The sequence below is a fragment of the Labrus mixtus genome, chromosome 6 (genome assembly GCF_963584025.1).
Source record: "Labrus mixtus chromosome 6, fLabMix1.1, whole genome shotgun sequence".
Taxonomy (NCBI): Eukaryota; Metazoa; Chordata; class Actinopteri; order Labriformes; family Labridae; genus Labrus; species Labrus mixtus.
This window is the reverse complement of record NC_083617.1, coordinates 15,196,099-15,216,908: the sequence shown is the minus strand read 5'-3', so window position 1 is coordinate 15,216,908 and position 20,810 is coordinate 15,196,099. Positions and strand designations below refer to the sequence as shown.

The following is a 20,810-nucleotide window of genomic DNA, read 5'->3' as shown; positions in this document are numbered from 1 at the left end:
TTTTCATGAAGTGCAAGTGTGAACGACGTACATTTTTTAAGACAAAATGTAATCTTTTTCTTGACCTAGCTGTGTAGTTTTAAGGTGTCCAAACCTAACCACAAATCTCGAGGGATACAGGAAACCTAAGTCAGATAGTTTCAAGAGAGAGCATCTTATTCTGATTTGACACAAAGAACACACGTTTGTAGACACACTTTGGGAAAATATAGCCTACAGGGTGTATCCTACAGTGTATGATTGTGCTTGAAGAATTTCAAATACAGAAAAGAGTGGATAGACCCTTGAGCAAACATATCGCCTTCCCACATGAAATTACTGCCTCGAAGGAGAGAGAGAGAGAGAGAGCTAGATAGAGAGAGAGAGAGAGAGAGAGCTAGATAGAGAGAGAGAGAGAGAGAGATAGAGAGAGATAGAGAGAGAGAGAGAGCTAGATAGAGAGAGAGAGAGAGATAGAGAGAGATAGAGAGAGAGAGCGAGAGAGCGAGAGAGAGAGCTTGTCTGACAGTCATTCCCCGTCCCAGCTCATCTAACCTTTACCCAACATGGAGGAGGGGGATGAAGGCAAGATATCCAAGACAGAGAGAAGAACGATAGGAAGAACTAGATGGAGCTGAATCAACATTTATTTAAGGCTTTGACATGAAGGAGGGAGGGATTGCAGGGAGCTGGGCGGCTAGATCAGACTGGTTAGGAAAGAACGGAGAAGAAGATGAGAAATCTCAAAATCCAACACCAGGAATGATGGAGGAAAAGAAAAAAGGGAGAAAAAAAAGAAAGAGAGAAGGGAGGTGGAAAAGGGAGATCCTAGCAAGGCACATGATGAAGGAGGGAGGAGCATGATGCATGAAGAGAGAGAGTGGATGAAATGAAGATTAAAAAAGGAAGAAAAAATCATTGGGAGGATGGAGTCATATAGTCGACAATGAAAAAATATTAAAGTCAGCAAATGAGTTATACGAGGCTATAAGAAAAAATAATGAAATTGAAAAAGTGATGAAGCCAAGAGAAGGAGAGAGAGCAAGGCTACAACCAGGTATTGTAAGGTGAAGGTTGTTAAATAGGAAACCCACAAAGAGAACGACAAAGACATGTACGAGTGGATAAAGCCAACAAATGTTTGGAGAAGAAAGAGAAACACATCTACTCTAATAACATTCACAAAAAAGGATCAATGCAAGGATGGGAAAAATGAAAAGCAAGAGACAGTTTATAAATCATGTGAAGCCCTGAGGGAGAGAGAGAGAGATAGCTATGGGCGGGATAAAGAAAATTAAAAGGGGTAAAAGAAGATGAGGGGAAGAGATAAGACCTGAGATATCGAAGATGAAGAGAGTAGAGCAGAGGGAGGAGCAAGTATGTGCCGATCAATAGTGATTAAGTCTAAGGAGAGAGTAGAAGGAATCCAGGGTGGATATCAGCTGAGATGGACATCAGCGGGTGATACCACCTTAAACTGTGCTGCGGGGGGGATTTCTCGTAACTCTTTAGCCCTTTTTAGAAATACTGTGGCCACCACTTTATAGAAGACATGCTATTATTTCTGATATAAATGAATATCTGAACAAAGATCTAATCAAACTGTCTTGTCACGATCCATTTTTTCTTCCTTTATTGTATTCAACATGTATTATTTTAGAATAATTAAAAAAGATCAGTTTCTTCTTCGTACTTTTCTTCAGCTCACCATCTAACTTTCATTCTCTTCCTTTCACCTCATAGGTCTCCTGTCCAGTCTAAAGGAATGCACAAAGACTGCACAAAAAACGCATACACTCATAAAATCAATTCAACTTCATACAACCTTTAATTAAAAATATTTGGTGATGTCTTGTTCTGTCTGGAAGTCAACTTGAACATAAGACTTTGAGATACAAAAACTACAAGTAGTTGTGAGATAGGTAAACTAATAGGTGCAGGTGCGTTAAATCATTTATGAGTACGAGTACTTATGATATACAGTATTCTTTGTTGTGAGTTTGTATTTAACTCAGTGACAAACTAGATAAGTGAAATACTGCCACAACTCTCCGGAGCATATGGCTACTGCTAATCAATCAATTTAGCTACTTGGGTCTTTCCTAATTGATAGCAGAGTCATTGGGGACTGTTCATTATTGATGTATCAATGCATCAACTGAGCTTATTCCTTCATCCTGCAGCCTTTTGCAAAAACAAAAACTGTTCGAAAATGTTTATTCATTTAGTTTAAGGTGTCATCACAAGGTTCTAAATCCTTTAAAACGTTTCCACTGCTTTGTTTTATTGACATTATCCTGATACAATCAAGACAGAAAATCATCTTCACTTGATATCAGCAATGTTTGAACTGCTAAGATGGCACTAATTCGTGAACCTTGAATTTTGTTACAGTAAAATGCATCACATCCAAATCTATTCGTAGTATTTATAGGCCTACTCTTCAAAAACATGAAAGAAGGCTGAAAAAGGGGCGACAGTTTTACTACTGAGGATGACAAGCTGCTGGTTTGTCAGATCTGGTTCATGCTGTCTGATTGAACTCACATATCTATTTGGTTTCAGTGCAAATAAAATGTGCACATACATTTTTCTCTGTTATCAAGTAGCAGTGAAGTGAGTCATGTCTTAAACTAGATTTGTTAGCCAGCCGAGCAATTAAGTCAGACAAAAGCTAAATAACCTTAATTCAGATGTAAATAAACACCTAGCTTTCACAAGTCCATGTGGTGGAAAAAAAGATATAAAGCAGTATCAAATGACTCAAATAATAACTAAATTATGACAGTTCTTTCCTCAAATTATGTTACAGCTCTCCTAAGAGGGGTCTCCTCTTATTCGTTCTGCCATTTTCTACAACTTACTTTATCTGAAGCTGAGGCCAGACACCAAATGCAAAATTCACCAGGAGTGAAAGAAATCAAATCTATATTGTAGAGATGAAAGAGGTGGAGATAATGAAAGTGAGAGACAGAGACAGAAGAAGGTGGTAATGATAAAGGACTTTGTCCTGGAGATGATTCAATACCCCAGAAAATGTTCTTATTCTTGCTCACACACACACACACACACACACACACACACACACACACACACACACACACACACACACACACGCTGTATACACGATTTCAGAAATGCACCTGCTGAAACATTCATTACACCCACTATAGAACCCACTGATCTGTCTGGGCAATCCATCATTTAAGGCGGGAAACAGTGGCACATCTGGAAGATGGATGTGTCAATTTCAGCAGAACTGAGAGTGCAGCTAAGGACACACAATAGCATGGGAAGTTTTTTTTTTTATATTCTACGAAGACATGGTTGAATGCAAAGCAATGGTCAAGGCGGTAAGAAAGTACCAACATGTCAAGATGGTTTTCTGATGATCGCTCATGAATCCTCTCATTAAAACTTCTCGATGAAAGAAGGTTAATCAAACGCCCTGCTCATATTTTTGTCACACTGGATTAAAATAGAAGCAGTTACACACCAATCATAGACCGTAATTGGCCATGGTGTAATTCAGAACACACACACACACACACACACACACACACACACACACACACTTATCTGTTAAAAAATTACCCTACAATCTCAAAGTTGTAACCATTTATCCGAGTGCTCTGCTTTCTAAAAGTAGCTTTTAACCTCATTTAACACATACAGTCTCCCTATCTACAACGGATCTCTCCATCTTTCTCTTACCCACACACACACACACACACACACACACACACACACACACACACACACACACACACACACATACACACACAAACTCACTACATACTTGTCTGCTGGTTTCTGGCTAATTGGCCTCAATTGCTCTGATTGGTCACTAAATTAAACCATCCAGTTTCCAGTGATTAGCGCAGCTGCATGGCTGTTTGTCATGATCCTAACACACAAGCACACACTTTATGTCGCCATGAAGCTGCACAACAAGTTCCAAATCACGTAATCACTCTTATAAAACAGCTACTCCTTCTGCATGGATGACTCAAGTAAGAACCAACTGTCACTCTTTTTTTTAAATCACATTCATCTTGAAACTTTCCCCATTGAGAAATATCTCAATATTACTTGAATTGTTCCTTCAATATTGTCTTGATACAAACTGACATTTTGAAGAGCACTTCAAGTTGCTACAGAACAAAATGAGGCTGGTGTTTCAGATAAAGTTAGAATGGCAAAAATCTGTTCAAGCACTGTTGAAAACTGCCTTGCATACAAATCTGAGGGGGTTGGATTCTAGGACAAGGTGGTTGATTTAGACATATTAACTCAAAGAAAAAAAAAACCTAACATGAAAACATATAAGCATCCAATAACTCTCATACTAAAGCAACAAACTAGGTGTTAGGTGGGGGTTATGTCTGTAGTAGATTAACAATGATTGTAGTGACCAATTTTAACAAACCCAATATTGTTTAGAAAAGTCGCTTGAGGGATGAATGTGGAAGCTTTCGGACGCGTGTAGTTCGAAGAAATTAACACAGTCCATTGATGATTTGATTTGGATATTTCAATCCATTTATTTTTAAACACTTCTTATCAAATGAAGGAAAATATGACGAACCACTGTCTATAAATAAAACAAACAAATCCGCGTTAGATGCGTTTAACTCCGACAGGCTGACACGGTAAAAAAAACTGTTTGCCTCCATTCAATCACCTGTCCCACCTCACCTGGAGCCTTGCCTTAACCACAGCATCCGCCCAGGCTACACATAGTGCCCAGTAGAGGGCCAACACACACAACCGCAAGGAAAATAGCATCGCACAAAACAAACACCTCATTTGGCTCCAACAATGATGAAATCGTGAAACAGACTGTGGATCATGTTAGATTTAGTCAGCCATGGTCAGACAACACAGAAACACAACACACATAGCTGACAAAGTGCAGACCATCGCTGACCCATGCTGACCCAAGATCTCACAATCATTGACAATCATTGGCCAAGTGGCAAAATGGCAAAATGGCCAAGTCTTCATCACACAGTGTGGCTTATATTCTGCTAGAAGGTACAGCCCACAAATTCCTTTCCATTTGGGTACATCACTATAAAGCAATAAAGATGACATGACACTGATTTGTATACATATCAGATGTAGACTCTCTGTCTAGCAAACAGTTGCTGACAACATATAGTTGGCTCCTATCCATATATAGATCTGCTACTATTTAGGTGCTTCACCCATATAAGGTTACAGCTTCAGACATCCAAAAGTAGAATTACTGTGAGATGGTTGACACAATTTAAAGATATGTCCACAAAATTATCAAGATGAATGAATCCATGAAAATACGTACTAACACTAGGTATTCAAAATAATGTGCAGAATCTGCTGGCCACCCCAATCCGCCATATTCAACAGCACTTCTGTTGGACAGGCTGGTGCCAAAACCCGGTTGGTTAGTTTGTACTAGCCTGCGCTAGCTTGCTGTGTCGGTACAAGCATTAAACATACACACTATGTCCTGCAGTCAGTGTGCGCTTTTGGTAAGCGTCGAAACAAGGAGGACGGGCCCAGTTTGAATGTTGTGTTTAGACGCTGCAACGAAAAAGGCTACTGACTCTACCTGCGCTAACCAGATAGGTTGCTGTTTTGATACTCATCGGTCATCAATGGTTTTTTCACAGTTTTTAAATGCATGTTTCAGCAGCGTGTCCTGCCCAGTGAGGGTAACATTTTGAAAGAAAATACATTTTAGTGTATTCATGAGAGAAGATTTTGGTTTTGCATTGAGCATCAAAAAAGAAGCATCAAGGTGTGTTTTTAGGTCATCAGCATAGTGTAGCTAATATTGCACATGCGCTAATTGAGTTGCAGTGGTTAAAGATATTATGTATATTGCTGCGAAAAGATGCTAAGTCACGAGTACTTTCTTACAGACCTTTTTCCTCTTAAACGTGTATTCTTTATACCCCTCATAGGCATAAAACCTCCAGCCTCCCGATCTCTCCTTGCATCAACTCACACTCGCACACAGACACTTCCATACCACTGTGGTTATGAAATATGAATTTGCAGAGTGGCAGATGAATAAAAGATGACAGTGGAGGGGGTGTGGAGGGACCTGCACTGTCGTACTGTACTAAAATCAAACCTTAGCCAGGATTTCCTCTTTCTCTGCGTGTTTATGGGGAAGTGTCAGAGCTCAGACAGGCTGGTTTCCTCTGAGGGCGCTTAGTCTATCTTTAGTCTCTAACCCTCTGCTCCGGTCTGCTCTGCTGTCAGGTAACTTTGCTGCATATCCAGCTGATCAGACGAATCTCGGAATTGCCTGAAGGCTGGTTGCAGCAACACGTTTTTTGATCAACTGACAGACTTGTGTGCAATCAAGCATATAGTCTGTTTCTTCAGTTTATCCACTGTGGAATAGTTTTAAAATTCTGTGTTTTTACAAGAAGTAATACCAATGTAAAAGGATGATTTGTGATTTTGTAATATGTACTTATTTTGAGAGTTTGATCTAATATATCACTACCATATTTGTCAGTTAATTTGGAAACTGGAGCCCTGGTTGTTAGTGCGTGCACCCCATGTACAGAGACTAGAGTCCTCCAGCCTATAAAGTTAAATATTAAATAAAAACAATTACAGCCGCCTGTCTTCAAATTTCAGTTCTATAGTTCAAGGATTACATTTTGTTAAATTAAAGAAATCTGCAACTGCTGCAACCTTAATAGACAGCAGTCCTAATCCACACACAATATAAATGTCACTATCACCTGGTCAGTGCTTTCAGCAGAGTCCAGAGTAACACATCTCATCTTGAGCTTAAAGTATTATAGTTCCCAGCATTGTCAGATCAGAGTCTAATCCTGCACAGCATAAAACCTCACTGTTGCACCAAAAAAAAAACAGCATGTTGACCAAAACAACAGATTCTCTTCTCCCAGGCAGTTTGTCTGACAGATGTGTTCCCGTAATCTTCTCCGGAGAGATACGGGGGAAAGGTGAAGGAGGAGAAAAAGATGCAAAGAATAGGGATGGACAATGAAAATAACTAATAAAGAAAATCACTACCTGCTGTTTTGGATTTGCAGATTTATCTGCAGTTTTGTTTTAATATTTTTTGGAAGAACCAACAGAGTGTTCAGAAGGGAAATTCATTAAATTTGAGAGAGATTCTGAGAGAGGATCAGGTTGACAGACCGTCTTAGTGTTTTTATGTATGATTCAGCATGATGGACCCATCTGGTCCTAGAAGAGAGGAGCCAAAGGCTGATCTGAGTTTTAATGATCAAACACAGGACACTCTGACCCTAAGCACTTACAGTTCATCTCAGTCCAACGAATCTAAACCTGCAGGGTAAAGGTTATTTTTAATGTAATGTCCTCTGCGTTATGTGCAGCTCTTTTTTTTCACGTACTGAATTAACTATTCTTTCCGCTGACAAGAAGAGTGGCTACTCCTTTCTTACTTACTATTCTACTGTTAGACCTCTTTAACAGCTGGACCTGTGTGAGAGCTTCCCAGGGAGCACAGTAATGACTGTAATAATGTACCTTTATTATGCAGAAACAATTAGCTGCTAACAGCTGAGTGAATACATGAATTCATTTAAATGTATTCATTTTATAAACTGTGGATGAATGGACAGGAAAACGCTACGTAAATGAACATTACAAATGAAGGAAAAAGGGTAGGAGGGGGGGCTGATTGAATAACAGAATAATGATGAAGAAATTTTTAATCTAAAAAGAAGCACAAATATTAAAATTGACATAATAATATTTAATTATCAAAAGATTAAACAAGTTAATGGATTAGTGGGTAGTGAATTTAATTATGTTTGTGCTAAAGGGTTTAGGGTTTAGTGGAATAAAAAGAAGTAGATGTAGAACTCACAAATGAATATATAAGTAAGTTGAAGTTATTATGTAATGTGAAAAACTACTAATAAAAGGCGAGCACTCACAAATGCCTCAGCGCCCATGTTGTAGCAAGTGTGTGTGAGGGTGAACTCACTGACTTATACTTACTGATAATGTGTTTAACAAATTATGTTTGTAAAAAAAACTCAACAGTGTTTACTTTGTGGCCTCTTTATGTGCCTACATTTAAAGATATGCATAATGAAACACTGTCATGCACTGACTAACCAGTAGTAGAGCACTACTGTATTGTATAAGCTGAATGTAGAAATGTGACTGCAGAGAGGGACAAAATTATACAAAAGGCATATCAATTAAATATGAATTGCTCAGTGAAGGCATTATATTATGATATTAGATACTCAAACAAATTCTGGAAGCAATGTTTTTACAATTGGAAATCAGTGCCCTGATCTGAAATAAACACAGAGTGCTCTAATGAAAGGATAAGCGCTCAGTGCTTGATGATAGAAAAAATTCAAAATTTGCATAAAATAAACTCAATGAGAAACCTGTGTCATTTCCTTTTCTTAAGTTATACAATTTCTAAAGGTATATTTTTGGGCTTTTTATGCATTTATTAGAGAGACAGGACAGTGGATAGAGTCATAAATCATGTAGAGAGAAAGTGGGGAATGACATGCAGGAAAAGAGCCAGGTTGGATTCAAACCCAGGCTGCCCTCTTGGTGGCCTACAGCCTCCATACATGGGTTGCGCGCACTAACCACTATGCCACCGGCGCCTCGAGCAAAGACATTTTTAATGTTACTAGTTACACTTGTGTTTGCTGTTGTGACAAGTAGAAATGTTCATTTTGGAAAAAGATCCTTGGAAATGTTTTTTGAACCCTTACCAGAACATAAACAATTCACAATAGAAATGATTAAAGTAATGCTTATTTTCCTGTTACTATCAACTATGTGCCATCCCTGCATGGTCGTATGTGTATTGGTTCAGCAGGTGGAGCAGAGGCACAGACAGAGGGTTTTATCTAGGGCACAGGGCCGTGACAAGCAGCAGTCACGGAAGAGAGAAGTCAGGCAAATTAATGGTGAGGACAGCTAAAGCACAGCTGGAGCTATGCTACAGTCTACGTGTGTGTGTGTGTGTGTGTCCGTGTGTTTGTGCTTGTGCTTGGATATGCTGTCTAACAATTGTGATCAACCAACCTCACCCAATCGACATCGTGCAAGGTTTATATTGGATGAAGCGGGGACAAACATTCAGTCCATTATTGTTAACCCAATTACAATATTTAAAGTATTTTTTCACTTGTGTCGTATTTTATAGATAGGGCAATATACCACTAATAATAATTGTATTTACAAAAGTAGCTATGATCTATATTTTTACAATGTTTAAGATATGAAACCACGTGTTATTGCAAAAGTGGTTGCTTGTAGGTGAACACAAAATGAATAATAGATATCCGCAGAAGCGTTATCGCAAGTTTTAGCTGCTACTTTAGTTTTACGTCCAACAACTTTACTTTTGCAGCTGTTGCATCAAAATAAAGCTGTACCCAAATATACCCAAAGCATAAAACCTGTCAAGCACCAAACTGTGAACAAAAGGAGCGAGTGAGTTGCCAGTGACTTACAGTAAGTGGATGGCTAAGCAGCAAGAGAGCTTTGTATTTACCCCAGTTGAGTTGGTAGTGACCCAAAACAGAGCAAAAAACTGATCATTTTCTTGACAAAAAAGTATCATATGACCAAAAATATGACTCCAAATTGTTGAAATTGTTGCAACATATCTGCTGGGTGTGAGAAAAAAATCAACTACTAGCAAACATGCTCCCTTTATGAACTTATAGGCTGGTATTGTACCAATGTTATACAAGCAACTTGTACCCATTGCCCCCAAGTGGCTGAAAAATGTGTTATTGCAGGTTGACTTTAATTGCATTTTGGATTTAATCAAAAGTGGAACGAAAACTAAATAATGAGCAAGAAAAAGACAGTAAGGAAGTTATGGAGCGTATGTTTCTGAGTTATGAAAGGAGTTATGGAGTGTGTTAGGGGCCAGAAAGTACAGAATGGAAACTCTGGGCCCCTATGTCACTGTATGTGTGTATGTGTTTAGTTTGCACTGCCGCCTACACAAACATGTTCCCTACTCCAGACTAGGTTATTTATGTCCTACTTGCACACACACACACACACACACACACACACACACACACACACACACACACACACACACACACACACACACACACACACACACACACACACACACACACACACACACACATATATATGCCAGGGATCTGCAGTCTTTCAAGCTATTCAATTACATAAATTGCTTTGCTTCAGCTACGGTCCGTTAACTTTTCCTACCGGGAAATGACATATGTTTTCAAACATGCCAAGAACTGTGTACACACACACACACACACACACACACACACACACACACACACACAAACAAACACATTCACACAAAGAAACAACAGACAGCTGGTCCACTAACCTGTGTTCTGTCACGACCTCACGTAACAGACACGTGGTTACATGCAAATATGCATTACGACAAACTGAACCGACCACATTATAATTCTGTGTGGGTTTCTTTCATAACTGTGGTTGTATCAGTCTTACTTCACTTGCAATAGTTTAACATGGTTCCAACTGCAGAGTCAAACAGATCCAAACATGCTAACACATTAGCCTGCTTGTCTATATTGAAACAAATTGCAAAAACTAATCAAGCTTTTCTGAAGTGTTCCTCAACAGATCACAAAGCTGGGTTTTTGGTACTGCTACTTGCTTTTACTTTGACAATTAAGGAGTCCTGATAAAACCTCTTGAATATAGGAATCTCTGCAGGAACACATAGGAACAGATGGAAAGGGCATTTTCCTATTTATTGGCCTGCATGGTTTCACTAGTACACCACATAACAGAGCATGCTTATATCTACTGTTCCTTTTCCCCCCAAACATAACTAACTGAATGTTAACTGATTGGCATTTAATCTCCTGCTTCTGTGAACAAAAGGTTAATCTGTGCCGAAAAAGAGAGGAGGATAATGTTGTCACAATATGAGTAAACAACAACTCAACACTCAAATAAACATGCACTCAGATAGCTGTTGCATCCCCTGACAGTCAGATGGGAATGTCTTGTGATATTGGAGATAGATACGGTGGGGAGAACAAGAGGAGGAAAAAACAGCCACACTAATGACTGTATCCTTGTTGGAATTAACAGAGAGAAACACACACACACACACACACACACACACACACATATAGCCCCCTGCTCTTCTCCACCTGCCACTGCTCAAGGGTGAGCTGGAGAAATATATGTGTGTGTGTGTGTGTGTGTGTGTGTGTGTGTGTGTGTGTGTGTGTGTGTGTGTGTGTGTGTGTGTGTGTGTGTGAGGGTGATCAGTGCCCTGCTGTGGTGAGGTAGCGACTTGCAGAAATGTCAGTGAGATTAGTAGAACCGTGTAGAGAGGTCCGCTATAGTGCTGATTCAACAAAAGTGTTAAAGTTATCGAGAGCTTTTCAAAGAGTGCTGCGGCAGAAATAAGGGTTGAGAGAAAGAGGGTAGGGCAGAAGTAAAGAAATGACAGAAATGTGAATGAAGGATAAAGGGGGGGGAGGGGGGAGACATCTCTATTGATTTCTTCTGCACTGGAAAATGTGGCATTACAGCATAACAGTTACTGTACTTGAACCCTTTTTGAATAGTCATCCTACTGTTCTACAGGGAGTTACAAAGTACATACATGGTTTCCTTGCAATATGGGCATCCGCAGATGGACTTGAGGTGTTTTGTGCTTTCAAATAATCTATAGTTTGTAAAAGTTGAGTGACGATCCAACAAATTGTACATCAAGAATTTTCCCCTTTTCTTCCTTTTCTTCCTTTTCTTCCTTTCCATTTTTTTTTTTTTTTTTTGCATATTTCCCTTCTCTCTCGGGGTGGATTAGCCTTTTGTTCAGAGATGAATTATTCTGTTCAGAAATGCTCTTTCCATTTGATGCTGATGCTGCTTTGCCAAATGTATCTCTCTATTTTGTTCACCTTTCTAGTAAAATGAGAGACACAAATGTAATCAAGTTATGTGAATAGTGAAATTGCTTTGGAGTGCTTCATCATTGCTCTTTGACATGATGTACATTTGACTTCCAGCTGATTCTTTGCATACTACATGTAACACGCGTTGGTGTTCTTTGTGTATTGCGAAAACAAAATGGTAAGAAAAGAAATGTCAATCAAAAATGGCTACTGCTGCTGGCATTAGAAGATATCTTCAGTTGTTGAAAGAGCACTTAGTTCGGATTATATAAGAAAGGAAATCAAATAAATTTCGGTGAGTTTTAGTGTGCTGACTACACTGGAAACATGTAAAAAGATGTTCCACCTTGTAATGGGAAGTATCTTCACCACAATACCATTTCATGGCTATTACAGATGTTCCGATGAGCATATTATAAAATGTGTCAGACTTTCCTACAAAAGACCAAATGATTCAGCATTACGTTTTTTTTGTTTTTTACTTCCCGAAATGTTCCTCCTCTTCCTAGCCGAGAGCGTCTACTTAAAAAGAGGCTCAGCTGCAGCAGGTAGTGCTGTTATGTAAGCTGCTGGTGGGAGATGATTAGCAATGATAATCTTAAGCTGGCACAGAGGGGGGAAGCTATGGCCTGAGGGAGGGGAAACAAGACAGAGGGCTATATGTGAGGGGAAATAAGGTTTTGGGTTTGTGTCACTGAGCCGAAAAACAATGATGAAGGCATCCACACAGTGATTAAAAAGCTCAGTTTGGTGCAGTGGACATCTCATTTTATGATACAGAGTTCCGTGAAATCAGCTGGACCATGATCTGGCCCTACAACAAAAAAGAAAAAACAGAAAGGAATGACCAGAACTTCTGTAGAGTCTCAGTCTGTTTCAACCTGTGAGAGTGAGAATCTCTGGTAGGAAAATTCAACTTTTATCATGTTTATTCAGTGCGACTCCGTTTATGGATTCAGAAGACTTCGGCCCCAGGATTACTCAGCATGGTTTAGTCTGCAGCTCTGTGGATTGATCTGATTTTTAATGTCTGCAGGTTTAAGTTGGCCAATTTACTTGCCCACACAGACACATAAACACGTTTTACACTTAGAAAAAGAAAAAGAAAAAACTAATTAGCCATGTCTGACCAGATTTTCTATCAGAGCAGCAGTAAAAGAATCAGCATCTAACGTGTATTTGAGCTATTAATGTGAGCTAATACAGCACGTGTGTTAAGAAGGTCAGGCATTAAACACTTTAATAATGTTTGAAAGTTTTCCACAGTTCTCCATTTGGAGACAAACACACACACAAATAGCCCCAGCTCAATGCTTGAACACTGTCGCTTTCCCTCATTAGGTTTTGTTGTTAGATGCTTTATGTGTATTATGCAGTTGTTCACATGAGTGTGTTTGTGTGTATGTTTATACATCTGGTAAACACCCAATGAGCCCAGAGAATTAGCATATTAGAGGTCAAATTCATAATACACAAAAGAGGCTGGAGGGTTTGTGTTGGTGTGTGTGTGTGTGTGTGCATGTGTGTGTGTGTGTGTGTGTGTGTGTGTGTGTGTGTGTGTGTGTGTGTGTGTGTGTGTGTGTGTGGTATCCTAACCCCTCCTGTGATTCTGACTGTGCTCGAAAGATTCAAGCCTTCAGGAAATTGTGTGTTCTGTGTGTTATGATGACATGATTCTTGCTCCCTTGTTGATGATAAGACTATTGCATCAGACATACACACCTACAAAACGCAAATACATAATTCATTCATGCCCTCACACGTATACACACACATGCGAGCACTGTCAGCCACATGTAAAGACCGCTCCCCTAAGGAATTCCCACCAGCTGCTGTGGAAAACCTTGTTTTAAAGTGATGACATGGTACTTCAGTTTGTTATTAGATGGATAGCTTGTGGCTAACCGCATTGCATTGATGACTGAGGAATCTAAACAATTCTACTAAGCTGTGTTTTCCAGTTAAAACATTAGAGCAGTGTTAACTTAAAGAACAGTGACAACACATTTAAAGGTCACATATTATACAAAATACACTTTTCAAAAACTAAAATGTGTCCCTTGCCTATCTACAGTCTATAGACGGAAAGATGGTCTTTTCTAATAATGGGGGAGTTTCCCCATTATTAGAAAAGACCATCTTTCCGTCTATTGCCTGCTCCACTTTTCAGAAAATGTTTCTCAAACCGGTTGTTTGAAGATTTTCCATTTATGACATCACAAAGGGCAGTAACCCCTCCCCAAGGTGGGGGACACTCCCACAGCTAGGTGTTTTTTTCTGCCCTCTGAGTCTGCCTTCTCACCACAAACAATTGGACATGGTGCGAGGAAGCCTAAACCATCCAAGCCCTTCCTGAGGGGCGTGGTCAAAAACAGCTCACTTGCATTTAAAGCTACAGACATATAAAACAGCCTGTTTTGAGCCTGGCTGAAAAGGTGCGGTTTATACTGTAGGCATGATAAAATACAGGATTTTGAGTGGATTTTTTTTTAAAAGAAACTTTCACAGACATGTTTTTGGGAGCTCTGAGACATATTTAAACTAGTTGAAAAGGAGTTCAATATGTGACCTTTAAAGACAAACTTCTTTCTTTAAAAAACAGCCATTGAACAAATATCTAAATAAAATAGGAACAATGCAATAATCAATGTTGATGTACTAAAGCTACACCTTATTTAATTTAATTGCAACCTAAACTATCTTTTGAGGGGCTACCATGACTATAAGGCCCAACAATGAAAGTGATCCTTTCGAAGGATAATTTTAAGTTTTCCGTTAAAGAATTATCATATTCAATGGATTTGTGACTACTGGTGCTTGCAAAGATAGACACAAATTTCAATTTATGATTACAATACATCGATGTTTCCCTTCTGTTTGACTTAGTGGGGTGCTACATTAAACTTGTACAGTGTCCAACTCATATTTGCTTTCCTCCACTCCACCTCCATCCAAACACACTCAGGGATCCAGGCACATACCTACAACCAAGCACACACATTCTCAGACATCCCTGTAGGTAGATGCTATTAATATATGGCTGAACCAGGACAGCGGAAGTGGGGAACGGAAACAGGCCAGTATCCACTGGGAAACAGATCGCTGCCCCCGTTTTAACCAGAATACTGCAGGGATTATCAGCAGGCATTACTAACGGGAATAATTTACGGGAAGACCTCTCACTATCTGAGAAAATCTGTGACCTAGACATAACAGGCAAGTTAGACCTTGTTGACTGATCCAACACCCACATTTTCTGTCTTAAGCTGTTTTCACATATGCACTTCGGAAAATATCTCGATCATTCTGGGAGGACTGCTCCAGAGATTCTCCTGACCTGGCTATTCACATATGCTCCTCACAGCTAGACACTATCCCTGTCAGACAGGAGGGGGGTCCGCTATAATGCTATGATGACGATATTTGCCTTCGCAACAATGCTATGTGTAGTCCAACAGAATGACAACATCCACAAAAGAGCGGAGAACAACATACTAGCGAACAGAAAACATAATGAAGCCGTTTAATTAGTTGCACGGAGATCGCAGTGGTTGCATGCAGACACTCTATGCACCGTGCAACAGTAACAGTATAGAAACGTCACTCCCCCTTGTATTGGCTCGAGGGGAATTCTCCTGAGAATATCCTGTGGTGTTTTCATATCAGCCCACTCAAATTTGCTGCAGAAAAAATACTAAGGCTCTGGCAGGAGAAACTCCGGGTGAAGTATGTTTGAGTTCACATATACAGCTCCTCCGGGAAATATCACTGAGCCTGAAGTGTGAAAGCCCAATTAAACAAGGTGACCACTTCAGTTATACTCCAAATATACTGCGAAACTGATCGATGACTATTGTTCAAGTTTCCCATGACAGCAAAAATGTGAACTGAAACTGGCAAACAAATTGCACAAAAACTGTTGCAACATCAGAAGGGACACATTTAAGAATAGGGAGGCAGAAAAGTCAGGATTTTAAGAATGAAGAATGTAGTTTAGAAATGATTGACTTGGATAGAAAACACACCTGTTGCCCTGCTCTTTCGGTCTCCCTGTGTGCGTATGAATGTGTGTGTATCTGTATGTGTTATGACAGATGTCCTACCATGTTGCTTCCCAGCAGAGGGCCAGCTTACAGTTCATTAGGAAGGCCTCTTGACATTCAGCCTCTGATACAAGACACTCCTAAAATACTGAGGACCGCTGGTATAATAATAAATACAAATTGGATCGCTTTGTTCTTCACCTCTGGTTAGAGGAGGGCATGTGAAATGCCACCTTAAAAGACCCAGAGAGTTTGCAACTTGTACTCATTTTCATTTTTAAGTGTCCAATACTGTTTGAAAAAGACATCGTATTGTCACAGCTTGGAAGGGTTCTAGCACTGCAAGTCATTGAGGCCCTTAGATGTTCAATAGAGCGGTATTACCCACAGCACAGTGATAATCGGTCCAAAAGCCAGAGAGTGTTAAACTCTTTGTTCACGCTTTATGAGCAAATTTAACTTAAGAGATATGACTTCAAATGACTCCAGGGACATGCAGGGGGACAAAGCCAGAGTCAGAGTAACAGAGTTGTGTGTGCTTAATGTTACCCTTTAAACTCCATTGTATTTAATAGGAACCAGAGTGTAATTCATTCAGTAACCACCTGAGACTTCAGACAGGACCTTCTGACTCTGCATTATAATGAAGTGAAACTCATAGTCCATTCACTTTTAAGTCAGTGCAGACATGAGTGGTTTGGTCTGGTGTCCTGGGACCTGAACTCATTAAAAGTAAAAAGTGTCGACCAAACAGCAGAACTTTCCTCTGTCTCCACAGATTCTACTAAACAGCAGAACCTCATGCAGACTCCACGGAGACCACAGTGAACAGTTGCTGCTGTGAACATTTGAACCTCTTGCTGAAACAGTCCCTAAGGTCAAAGTTCAAACTTCATCTCAACAGTCTACTGAACATAAGAGCCACCCTGCTTTCTACATTGAGTTGACTGTTGTATCTAGAGTAGAGCTTCCTTTCTTTAGCAGAGAATCTATAGAGACTAAGACCTGCTATCTCCAATGTACCTAAAAACTTTTAAACCTTCTTTCTCAAGAAAGAATTTTAAAATTAAAGCACACAAACCCTGCGTTTTAGAATCTCAATTATTCCATTTACCCAAAAACCTATATTCTTTTGTATTGTATAACTATATCTTTTGTTTGCATCTGTAATGACAAATTCATTCAAACATGTTCAACTTTATTCTTCATTCTGTTATTTATTGTATAATTCACTTCCTATCAGTGTATTGTCCACTATGTAGGGCTTCATTCAGTTGTCTGCTGAGACAACAGCACACTATGCGGTGTTGCTGCTCTCCATCTGACAGCCAGTGGAGAAGAGTGCAGACGAGAGCTGCGGCCCATCATTGATTTCCACTTTGGATCCACTTCATTCATACATGAGAGTTGAAGAGGTGAACGAGGAGTCTGGCTGAAACCAGGAACGAGCAGGAAAACTCTACAGGGACACATCTGACAGAATGCCATATCTTTGGATATTGGAAATGATCTCCTGTTACCTGCCAGTAAAGGCAGAGCTCAGATGCCTAGTTGCTTAATCTTATGTGGTTGCAACATGCATTCTGGTATAGACAACTAATTATTTTCCTTATAAGGTTTTGGTATGAAGTGAAAAAAAGAAGATCTCATAAGCGATTACATTAGGAACCCTAGGACAACAAGACTTAATTTACATTCGTCTAGTGGCCTTAATCATATCTGACATGAGCAGAGTGGGATCAGGATGGAGATGAGGGTGGTATTTTTTATACTTTCAAGAAGATGGATGAGAATGTGATGGTTTAAAACAACCTTTTCAGCCCAGTATGGGAAGTGAAGGTTTTGTAATCATGCCGATTCACATAGCCCACTTTCATTTGAGTTTCATTTAAATACATTATCCACTATTAGACTGGGGGAAAGAGGAACAGGAGGAGAACCTGTGTGTGTACGGCTGTGTGCGGACAGTGAGTAATGTGAAGCAGTGTGCCGGGCCTGCTGCCGTCTACGATAACCAATGATGGAGGAGAGACCTGATCAATACCAGCACACACACATACACACACAAAGAAACACAATCTCCTGCTCCCTGTGATGGCATACCTATACAAACACTGAAATATGCACACAGGCAGGCAGACAGCCACACACAAACACACATTACATGCACACACTCCCACACTGACCCCTGCAACTTTTTTTTTTTTTTAATGCTTGGGAATGGAAACATTACTGGGAGAGAGTCCCCCAGGGAGATAGGAAGGGGGATGGAAAGAGAAAGAGAGGGGGGGGGATGGAAGATTAAAGGGTCCTTACACAAGTCTTGACTTTGCTCAACGACCCTTTAGAGTACTTGGATTCACAACATTTGATAAACATATAGATCCAAAGTTACCCTGATTTTCTCACCTTCTTTTTTCCCTCTTTTCTTTTTATATGCCTATATTTGTCTATTTCTTTTCCTTTCATGTCACCACCACATTTACTCACAGAAAGAGCCGGTGGAAATGAGCTAGGCCCCTTTTTAATGTTTTCTGTGGCATGCTGAAGCAATAATCATAAGTCTCGCTAATTGAATAGCTATATGGGCCTGTGGTGTGTGGCTGTCTGTGGATATGTGTTTGTTGTGTGTGTGTTTGTGTGTGTGTGTGTGTATGAGTGGCCTGGTGCATGTGTTTTATGAGTGTCTTTTGTCACTCAAGGTATCGAAGGGAGTGAAAGGTGTAACCCTTTCTTCTCTGTACAGGGAGACATAAATCTGAGAGGGCTGCTACTTTAACACAAAAGGAATGTTTGCGGACAGGGATGAATGAGAGAATGGTTGAAAGGGAAGAGGAGGAAATAAATAAATAAAGCGCTAAACCAAGGGGGGCAAGCGAGTAATAAGAAAAATATGGAGACATTTCAGTAGACAGAAGAGGTCAAATTCTCAGGGTTTATCCAGTCAAGCTGCAGTTTACATCTATTGGTGCGACTGTTAATTGGGCCAGTAGGGCTGTATTTGTATGTTGAAGAAGAAAATAACTTAACAGCATGATGCAAGCCTACATTAGACATACAATGCATGAAACTGAACTGAGTGCCACACATAAACTTAAAACAAAACAGCTTAAAAAAGCTGGATGGATATAATGCCAGAGTACACATTTCTTTCTTTCTTTCTTTCTTTCTTTCTGTTTCTCTGTTGAGCATGTGATTGTGAATTGACAATTCTTGCAATTGGGAAATCTCTAAAGGGCATTCCTGATATGTCGACAAAGTGGCGTCGAGGATAGACCGGCAGGAACATGTACACAATATTTTGGATCAAGAAGATAATTCAAGATTAATAAACACTAACAGTTCAAGAATCTTAAATTTAAACCCAATTTCTTACCTCCTGAGAAAGAAAACAAGCCGGAATATTGTACGAGGCATTGCAGTGACCTCAAACTGAGGATTACACACATTATTCTCTTTCTATTTGTTTGTTGCTGCTGATGTTTTTTGTTGTTATCCCGAAGATGTAGCGTCATGGATCTTTGACACCATTGTTTTAATAGAACAACAGTTTTAGATCAGTGTATGTTACACTTGTAACAGGTTGGCAAATGTATACATTGACAACCAGACACAACCACACACATCAAAACCACACATCAAAAAATCAACTGAACTGAAATTAACTCAATGTAGCAGACCCTGTCAGAAGGAGACGTTCAGAACCACAGGGAGAGGGCTCAGTGTCCAGTCCTGGATCAGGTCAGTCAACTGGAAGGTGTCTAACAAGGCATCGCCTCACATCAGCAGTTACCACTGACCCCTTTTGTTCTTCCTCTCTTTCTCCCAGAGGGTCAGTGGGTTTCTATTGATCCACTATGAATCCTCCTTCACTCTCTGGGACACAAAGGGAGCCTTAACCATAAATAACACACACATGCACAGATTTAAAAAAAATCAAAGCATACGGCAATTCAGCAGTAATACATGGGGGCTGTATGTAAGGTACAAACATAGGCAGATACTATGTGACTACATCTGCCCTGGCCCTGTGTGTGTGTGTCCCAACACACACATCCACATGCAGTAAAACAACTGATGTCATTTTGGGTTTCCAGGGATGCACAGGAAGCCAAGTCCAACACAGCAGACTGGGAGAAATTATTTCAGAACCTGGTAATCACAGCTTTAATTTCATGTTTCGGATCTCTTGCCCTCCCTTCCCCTCTTCCTTTTCCTCCCTCGCTCTGTCTCTCTCTCTCTCTCACACTCACTCTTCCTCCCTTGGCTTCGGTTTATGGCCAGACGTTTGTCACTTTGCCATCCTCCTTATGGCTTCCCCTCTCCCTCTCTCTGAAGCAATGGAAACAGGGTTCTCTGCTCAGCCTTTCTTTCCACTTCATTTTCATTTGCTCTCCCCACCATCCTCTTTCTCGCTCCCTCTCTCTGTTTCCTCCGACCTGGATCACCTCCTCCTCTGCATCCTCACTAATTCAGCCACTTCTGAAAAAGCCACTTTGTGTAGCGCATACTTGAGTGTCTAACTGTGCATGCAACTGTGAACAATAATGACAAGTGAAGCTACAAATGGCACAATGGGGACAAGTGTACAGCATATAGTTCATTTGTTTGTGTGTGTGTTTTTTTTAATGCATCATGGAAGTGTATGAAAGTGCAGAGCCTCTAAGGATAAAGCTCAGTTCAATTATTCACATGCTGCAGAGCTTGATCACAGCCTTACCTCACACCCAGATGCAGTGTGGAGAATGCTAACCACGGCTTCAACTGAGTACCATGTTAATGCAGAGAAAATTACAAATGCTTATTTGAGAGCATGGTTTTCTTGCACACTCTCTATAGATTTTTTGGGCATTGGGTA

The 20,810-nt window shown here is 40.0% G+C and overlaps 1 protein-coding gene and 1 long non-coding RNA gene across 3 annotated transcripts in view; one reads left to right on the top strand and one right to left on the bottom strand.

Annotated features, from left to right (window-relative positions):
* Positions 1-20,810, bottom strand: part of slc8a1b (solute carrier family 8 member 1b) — a 138,119-nt gene that overhangs the window by 77,375 nt on the left and 39,934 nt on the right. The gene's annotated exons all lie outside the window — the stretch shown is intronic.
* LOC132975568 (uncharacterized) overlaps positions 18,431-20,810 on the top strand; it is a 60,355-nt gene continuing 57,975 nt past the window's right edge. The window contains exon 1 of the long non-coding RNA XR_009673288.1: positions 18,431-18,596. This is a non-coding gene — a long non-coding RNA (uncharacterized LOC132975568). The remainder of the gene's footprint in view (positions 18,597-20,810) is intronic.